This window comes from Myotis yumanensis, unplaced genomic scaffold, assembly GCF_028538775.1.
Source record: "Myotis yumanensis isolate MYYU_CA2020_CCGP unplaced genomic scaffold, mMyoYum1.0.hap1 SCAF_2, whole genome shotgun sequence".
Lineage (NCBI taxonomy): Eukaryota > Metazoa > Chordata > Mammalia > Chiroptera > Vespertilionidae > Myotis > Myotis yumanensis.
Window position 1 is genome coordinate 192,716,625 of NW_027223753.1, and position 8,889 is coordinate 192,725,513.

General features: G+C 41.3%; 1 pseudogene; it reads left to right on the plus strand.

The window, feature by feature from the left end:
- Positions 1–3,157: 3,157 nt before the first annotated feature.
- On the plus strand, positions 3,158–3,904 carry LOC139002685 (pre-mRNA-splicing factor SPF27 pseudogene; annotated as a pseudogene).
- Positions 3,905–8,889: the final 4,985 nt, after the last annotated feature.

The window sequence follows — 8,889 nt, forward strand, 5'->3', positions numbered from 1 at the left end:
AGGGGCGGGAGGTAACCTGGCGATCAGGGGAAGGCGATGCCCCATCACACCTCTGCTGCTGCCACTGCTGGCAGAGCAAGCCTTGGCTGGCCCTAGTTACCTGAGCCTCGGGCCGGCGCTGGGCAGCTGGGCAGCTGCCATCAGAGGCTTGCCTGTGCTTTGGGCCGGCCCTGGGCAGCGGGGCAGCCACCATCTGAGGCTTGCCTGCAACTTGGGCCGGCCCTGAGTGGCTGGGGAGCTGCCATTGGCAGTGGAGCAGCCAGCCCCACCCCCGCCGTGGGCGTTGTGATGGTCAATTTACATATTACCTCTTTATTATATAGGATAATGGGACTCCATTACTTAACCTTCTGGTTTCTAATCCCCTACTCCTTCTGATATAATCAGCCAACTTACTTTTACCTTGGAATTATTAGTTAGGTCATTGTTGCTGTTTTTTAATCTAGGAAGTGGGTTTTTAAAACTGTTTTAAGGTAAATTCAAGCCAGTCAATGAAGGAAAAATACCACATGATCTCATTCTTTCATGGATAATTAAGACCATTACAAACTTTTGAACAATAATAAATATAGTGGCAGAGCTGCCTCAAACCGATTGTCGGACTTCAGTGGTAAGGCCAGGGAGGGTTGGGGGACAGGAGGGAGGGAAGTAAGAGATCAACCGAAGGACTTGTATGCATCCATATAACCATAACTAATGGACATAAGACACTGGGGGGTAAGGGAGGGCAGGGGCTTGTCAAGGGTGGGGGGGAAAAAGGACACATATGTAATACCCTTTGTAATGCTTTAAGCAATAAAAAAAAAAGAGAGAGAAAAAAATGTTTTAAAGTAAATTATTGAAATGCAGCATTCACAGAAAAACACACATCTTAAATTGTACAGTTTGATGAATTTTCACAAATTGGACACACCTCTGTAAATAGTGTCAGATAAGAAAAATAACATAAACGGAAACCCAGAACTCTCCTTTGCACTCCAATCTCATGAGGTAGCCACTCTCTTGACTCATCTATATATATAAAAGCCCAGCAACCAGAATGGCGGAACAACCAGAATGACCGGTCACTACGATGCCCACTGTGGCAACCAACCAGCCCAATCCAGGCCCCAATCAGCGGCCCCCCAACCAACTGCGGCCCCTCCCCCTGGCCGGCCCCAACCCCATTTGGTCCCCCAACCCTGATCGGGGGTGAGGCCAGCCAGTCAACCTCCCGAGTTCCCTCCCCCCCACCGGCCCAGCCCTGATTGGTCCCCATCGGGGCAGGCTGGCCAGACATCACCCATGCACAAATTCATGCACCAGGCCTCTAGTATACTATAAATGACTTTACCTATTTTGGAACATTATACAAATAAAAACATGCAGCATGTATATCTTTGGATCTAGCTTCTTTCATTCAACAATACAATTATGAGATTCATCCATATTGGTACATACCAGTATAACAGTAGTTTGTTTCTTTTTATTGAATATACTATAGTTTACTTATTTTATCATTGATAGATGATCGGGTTGCTTTTAATTCAGGGCTATTACGAATAGTGCTGCTGTGAACATTCTTGTATATGCCTTTGGTGAATTTATGTGGGTGCTTCTGATGGGGCTATATCCAGGAATTGTCAGGTCATGGGGCCTCACTTGGAATTGGCTATCTTTTCATTATGTTAGGTCAATGGTGGGCTGGAGTTGGCTCTCATTGGCTCTCAGGAGCCAGCAATTAAATTTTCAGTAACTTTGAGAGCCGGTTGTTAAACACAACCATGATTTAAAATTAAATTATATACATTTAATTAAGTTATATTAAAACAAAGTAATACTAGTAAGTAATCAAAATTCATTACCTCCTAATTATTTTGCTACATTTGACTATCATCTATACTTTTAAGCTTATTTACATAAGTTGTTACCAGCATGTTGCCTTTGCTCTTAATGGTGTCTTTTATGTAGAAACAGTCTTAATTTTCATTTAGTACAACTTAGCAACTTTCCCTTTGTGGTTAGTGCTCTGTGTCTTTAGTTTGAGAAATATTTGCTATCCTTGAAATGTCTGTGTTTCCTATGAGAAGCATTGCTGTTTTACTTTTCACATTTAGATCTGCACTGTTCAGTCATAGGAACTAGATCTTCATTATACACTTTCCAAGCATTGCATCTGTGCTGTGACATTAGTTCTAGATTCTCAATTGATTTTTGAGATTTGATTTTTCTTTATGGTGTCAGGTAGAAGCTAAGATTCATTTTTTGTCCAGATTAACATCCAATTCACCCAGAACTATTTGTTGAAAAGACCATCCTTTTACCATTGTACTTCAACTTTCTTTTCGTCCTAACCAAAGGACTATATGTGTGAGCTTTACAGGATTATTTTATTTTATTTATTTATTTAAATAAACAATTCATAAGTTTTATTTATTTCTATTTACTTACTTGTTAATCCTCACCTGAGGTTATTTTTCCATTGATTCTTAGGAAAAGTGGAAGAGAGAGGAAAAGACAGAGAGAAACATCAATGTGAGAGAACCACATTGATTGGCTGCCTCCTGCCTGAGCCCTTACCAGGGCCCAGGGCCCAGGCTGGGGAGGAGCCGGCAACCAAGGTACTTGCCCTTGATGGGAATCGAACCTGGGACCCTTTGGCCCAAAGGCCGACACTTTATCCACTGAGACAAACTGGCTAGGGTGTAATTTTAAACCAATGAAACTAAGGATTTTTGCATTTTTCAAATATTTTTATCATCTCAGTCATTTTAATAATTCATCCAAAAGAGAAGAGATTTTATTTAGATGGTTAGGGAAAACTTGTCTCACCTCAAATCAATAGTGTTTATTGATTTTCACTGTGAAGAAGACCCTCAGCTAGCCTCTGAGAATATACCCTCCCCACACACAAAAAATCAACACTATGCACTCAATTCCTTTATCCTTTTGCCTCTTTTCCAAACACATTGACACAGAAAGACATAAAATAAACCTTTCTGTCAATGTCTTCCTTTTCTAGGTATTTATCATAGATCTTTTGATAACTTTCAAATTATTTTCTTTTATAAAATTAAAGCAAATTCTGAAAACTGAGTATCTATTAAAAAAATCAATATTTACTTGTACAAGAAATCAATATTTACTTGTCTGAGAGAAAACGTAGGTGAATTTATGGATGGCGGGCATGGGTTTGGTGGCAGGAGAGGCTGTGGTAGATGTGCTGCCATATTTTGACCAAGGTTATGAAGCCCCTGGAGTGTGGGAAGTGGCTGCAGCACTGATGGAGGAGGAAGTGCAGATACTGACCTACTAAGAACTGCCTGAGCTACCTGACAGCCCTGGGTAGTTCTGCTTTGAGACAGACATAATGAGAAATGAATTTGAAAGATTGGCTGCTCAACAACCAATTGAATTGCTCAGTATAAAACGATATGAACTTCCAGCCCCTTTCTTGGGTCAGAAAAATGACATTACTGCATGGCGAGAATGTGTAAACAGTTCTATGGCCCAGTTAGAGGATCAAGCGGTTCAAATTGAGAATCTAGAACTAATGTCACAGCACAGATGCAATGCTTGGAAAGTGTATAATGAAGATCTAGTTCCTATGACTGAACAGGCACAGAAAAAAGCTCCAGAAGTTAAGGAAGCATATTCAAGGTTTAAACTGGCAGCGAAAGAACATGCAACTCACAGCTGGATCTAAATTAAGAGAAATGGAGTCAAATTGGGTATCCCTGGTCAGTAAGAATTATGAGATTGAAAGGACTATTGTACAATTAGAAAATGAAGTCTTTCAAAGGAAGCAGCAACTCGGAGAGGACAAAAAGAAAACATCCAACAAGCCTTCTGGAAAGACATTAATTCGGTGGGTCGGAAGGAAGGCAGGTTGGGCTTTCACAGAAGATCAGGCACTGCTCTGTGAAGGTCGGCAGCATCTACGGAAATCATCACTTGTGTTTAGAAACCATAAAAAGTGGACCGTGATCTTCTATTTGTACATTAGAAAAATAAAAAGTTTCAACTTGGAAAAAATATTTACTTGTATGAGAAGGAATATATTTACTTATCAATACAGAATGTTTGGAGAAAATAATGGCAGAGGTTTAGAGACGGACGTGTTGGTGCTTTGTCCCAGAGCAGATAAGGCCGAGCAGCTGAAACGGGTAACATACAGCCCGAACAAAGAGAGGAGATTCAGCTGAGAAACAGTCTGCAGCCAGGAAAGACAGAGAACTCCTAGAAAATGGGGATGGTTAGAGATTGAGGCTGAAACCTCCCCCTGGGCGCCAGCTCAGCCGTGAGACCGCGCCATCTTGAGCAGCTGTTATCCGCATCCAGAGATTGGCTACTAACCCAGAGGCAACGGCTCTCAAGCAGGGCGACTACATGAACTCAGAGGAGACCTGCTTCCCTCCACTGAAAGGTTAGACTCCCCCCAAAGGTGCAGTTTGCAATTCAGGTTGGAACAAGGAACGCGCGTGTGCGCGGGGGGGAAATCTGCGCCCCACAAAGTCCGCGCCCATTGAGGCCAGCGTGAACCGCAAGTGGGGAGGGCTCCCGCAGGGCTGCTCACAGAAGGTAACACTATAAATAAGCCCATAGTTGGACTGGATGCAAAGGGGCAGCCTCAGAATCTTCCAGCCGGCCTGCTACTTGGTGCCAGGGGCCAGAGCGCGCGTAGAGGTCTCTGCGCAAATCTGGAAGGTGGAGCCCAGCAAGTTTGCACAGCTTCCCAGGCTCTTGTTTACACACTTCCTCTTAAATCTGTGAGTTTGATTGTTGAGCCCAGTGCATGGGATTGCCCAGTTGGGGTCGCTAGCAGAGCCTGTAGGGGAAGATTGTTTTTGGGGAGCCTGGGAAACAGAGCTGGGAGTGGAGCTGGTTCAGGTACAATAAAGAACTCCTGGTCAGAGAGGACATATAGCCTTGGAGGTCAATCCAGACACACTGCCACCCAGAGGCAGAGCCACGAATTGACTCTTCTGTAAATACAGATAAGGCAGTATGGGGGACCAATACAGCCTGCCTTAAAATCAGGACTGTGGCTTACAACACGGAGGAACAGTGTATCAGAGGGAAATTCAACATTCTCCTGAATTCCGGGCGTGCCAAAAAGAAGAGTAGAAGATCTGAAGCACCTGCATTACTGCACATTTTTATTTTTATTTTTTTAAATTACTTTTTCACCTCTTAACTAAGAAAACATTTTTTTCCTTTTTTTTCTTCTTTTTTTCCCATCACCTGATTTTACCCTTTCAATTACTACATTTTTATTTTTAACTAGTATTATTACTGCTACCATTTTACCATTTTTTAAAGTGTCATTTTATTTTGTCTTTATTTTATTTTGGGACTATTGTTCTCCATTCTATTTTCATCGTCCCTTTAGCGACATTTCTCTCTACCTCAATTTTGCCTCTGTGCTAAAACCCTCTTCCCCACTTTTTTCCTTTTGTTGTCCTGTTTCTCTTACCCTACTCCAGCTTTAGATTTTCCCTATTCCTTTTACCCCTGTCATAATTTCACCCTACTTATATATCCTTTGTCCAATCCCCTGCTCTAAATCCTTATACACCTTTCCCTTATCTTCCTTCACTATCCAAATTTTTTTTTCTTCTTCTTCTTCTTCTTTTCTCTCTCTATTGTTTTATTGTTGTTTGCTTGATTGACGAGTATATTGGGGTTTTTTTTAGGATTGTTGTTTGAGGTTATTCTGCTTATTCTTTTTATTTTTCTGCGCCCCCCCCCCCCCCCCCCCCGGTTATTTCGGTGCTTCTGTTTTCCCTTGCGTCGCTTGATATTATTGGTTGTTGGTCGTTTGTATTCATCTCCAGGAATCTGTTGCTGTAATTTGTTGGGATTAGTGGCGGTTCTATAGGAGTTTTCTCCTCATGTAAATAGTCTCTTCCCCTTTTATACTTCATTCTCTTTTCTCTCTTACTTTTTTTTTCTTTTCCTCTTCTTTTTTTCCCTCCCTTTTTCCAATTTCATTTTTGCACTCCTTTTTTTTTCTTTCTTTCTTTTTTCTCTTCTTTCTCTTTCTCTTCTATCTTCCTTATCTCCTAACTCTCTTTGATCGGGTTATTTGGGGTTATTAATATTGTAAATACATTCGTGTTCAGTGCCTGGTATGTTGTGCCTTGTTGTGTTGTATTGGGTGCCTTTAAATCAACGCAGCTGATTCAAGCAACAGCGGCCTCCTGATCACCACACGTTCTGTCTGGGGAACAGTTACTGTGTGTGAAGCCTCCCTCCACCAGCCAGAAGAGCCACCACAGCTGTGAACAGCACCCACCAGAGGCCCTGCTACCAACGAAGGAGCAGGTGCTACCACAACTGCCCAAGGAGCAACCACAGCCCGAGGAGCCACTGCCACCCAGGGAGCAGCCACTGAACAACTCAACAACTAGATATGTCAGTGAGATCAAACATGGGTAGACAAAGAAACCCTCAAAGAAAAGATAAGGAGGACTCGCCAGAAAAGCAGCTAAGTGAGACAGAGGCATGCAACATGACAGAAAAAGAATTCAGAATAAGGGTCCTAGAGTACATGCACCAGACAGAGGAAAAAATCAATACCATATGCAAGAAGCTAGAAGAAAAAGATGAAAAAATCAACAACTTAAGTAAGTCCCAAGAAGAAATGAAGAGCGACATAGCTGCAATAAAAAACGCCATTGAAAGTATCAACAGTAGACTAGGAGAAGCAGAGGACCGAATTAGTGAATTAGAAGACAAGGAAGCAAAACACACTCAAACTGTACTGCAATTGGAGAAAAAAATTAAAAGACAGGAAGAGAGCCTAAGGGAGCTTTGGGACAACATGAAACGAAACAACATACAAATAATAGGGGGTGCCAGAACAACAGAAAGAGGAACAAGGATTAGAAAGCCTATTCGAAGAAATAATATCAGAAAACTTCCCTGAGGTGGGGAAGAAAAAAGTCACACAAGCCCAGAGAGTCCCAAACAAGGTGAACCCGAAAAGACCCACACCAAGACACATAATTACCATGGCAAATGTTCAGGACAAAGAGAGAATCTTACAGGTTGCAAGAGAGAGACAGAAAGTTACATACAAGGGATCTCCCATTAGATTATCAAATGATTTCTCAACAGAAACACATCAGGCCAGAAAAGAATGGACGGAAATCTACAAAGTAATGCAAAGCAAAGGACTGAATCCAAGAATACTCTATCCAGCAAGGCTATCATTCAAAATTGAAGGGGAAATAAGAAGCTTCACAGACAAAAAAGGGCTAAGGGAGTTTATCACCACCAAGCCAGCCATGCAAGAAATGCTAAAGGGACTGGTGTAAAAGAAGAAATATCAAGCTCAGAAAGAAAACAGCCACACACACACACAAAAAAGAAATGGCTACAAACAAGTACCTTTCAATAATAACTTTAAATGTAAATGGACTAAATGCTCCAACTAAAAGACATCGAGTGGCTGAATGGATAAAAAAAACATGACCCATACATCTGCTGTCTACAAGAGACCCACCTCATTGGAAGGGACTCACACAGACTGAAAGTGAAGGGATGGAAAAATATCTTTCACGCAAATGGAAAGGAAAAGAAAGCTGGGGTAGCAATACTTATATCTGACAAAATACATCTCAAAGTGAAGGCCATAACCAGAGATAAGGAAGGCCACTTCATAATACTAAAGGGATCAATACAACAAGAAAATATAACCCTGGTAAACATATATGCACCCAATGCAGGAGCACCCACATACATAAGAAAACGTCTGGAAGATATCAGCGGAGAGATCGACAACAATACAATCATAGTAGGGGACTTTAATACACCACTGACATCACTGGATAAATCCGCTAGACAAACAATCAGCAAAGAAACAGCAATCCTAAATGACTCACTAGATCAGATCGACTTAATTGACATCTTCAGAACACTTCACCCCACAGCTGCGGAATATACATTCCTCTCAGGTGCTCATGGGACATATTCAAAAATAGACCACTATTGGGTCACAAGCAAAGTCTCCACAAATTCAAAAAGATTGAAATCATAAAAAGCATCTTCTCAGACCACGATGGCATAATGTTAGAAATAAACTACAATAAAAACAACCCAAAATACTCAAACACTTGGAAGCTGAATAGCATGTTATTAAATATTGATTGGGTTACCAATGACATCAAAGAAGAAATTAAAACCATCCTGGACACTAATGACAATGAAATCACAACAATCCAAAACCTCTGGGACACAATGAAAGCAGTCCTGAGAGGGAAGTTTATAGCTCTACAGGCCTATCTCAAAAAACAAGAAAAAATGGTAGTTAATCATCTAACTCTTCAACTCAAAGAATTAGAAAGAGAGCAACAAGAAAAGCCCAGAGTGAGCAGAAGGAAGGAGATAATAAAAATTAGAGCAGAAATCAATGAAATAGAGACCAAAAAAACAATACAGAAAATCAATGAAACCAAGAGCTGGTTCTTTGAAAGGATAAACAAGATTGACAAACCCCTAGCCAGGCTCACCAAGAAGCAAAGAGAGAGGTCCCAAATAAACCAAATCAGAAATGATAGAGGCGAAATAACAACAGACCCCACAGAAATACAAATGATTGTTAAACAATACTACGGACAACTCTACTCCAACAAACTAGACAACCTGGAGGAAATGGACAAATTCCTAGAAAAATACAACATTCCAAAACTCAATCAGGAAGAATCTAAAAACCTCAATAGGCCAATAACTATGGAAAAAATTGAAGCAGTCATCAAAAAGCTTCCAGCAAACAAAAGCCCAGGACCAGACGGCTTCTCAGGGGAGTTTTACCAAACTTTCAAGGAAGAACTAAAATCTGTCCTCCTCAGATTACTACAAAAAGTTCAAGAGGAAGGAACACTTCCAAGCACATTCTATGAAGCC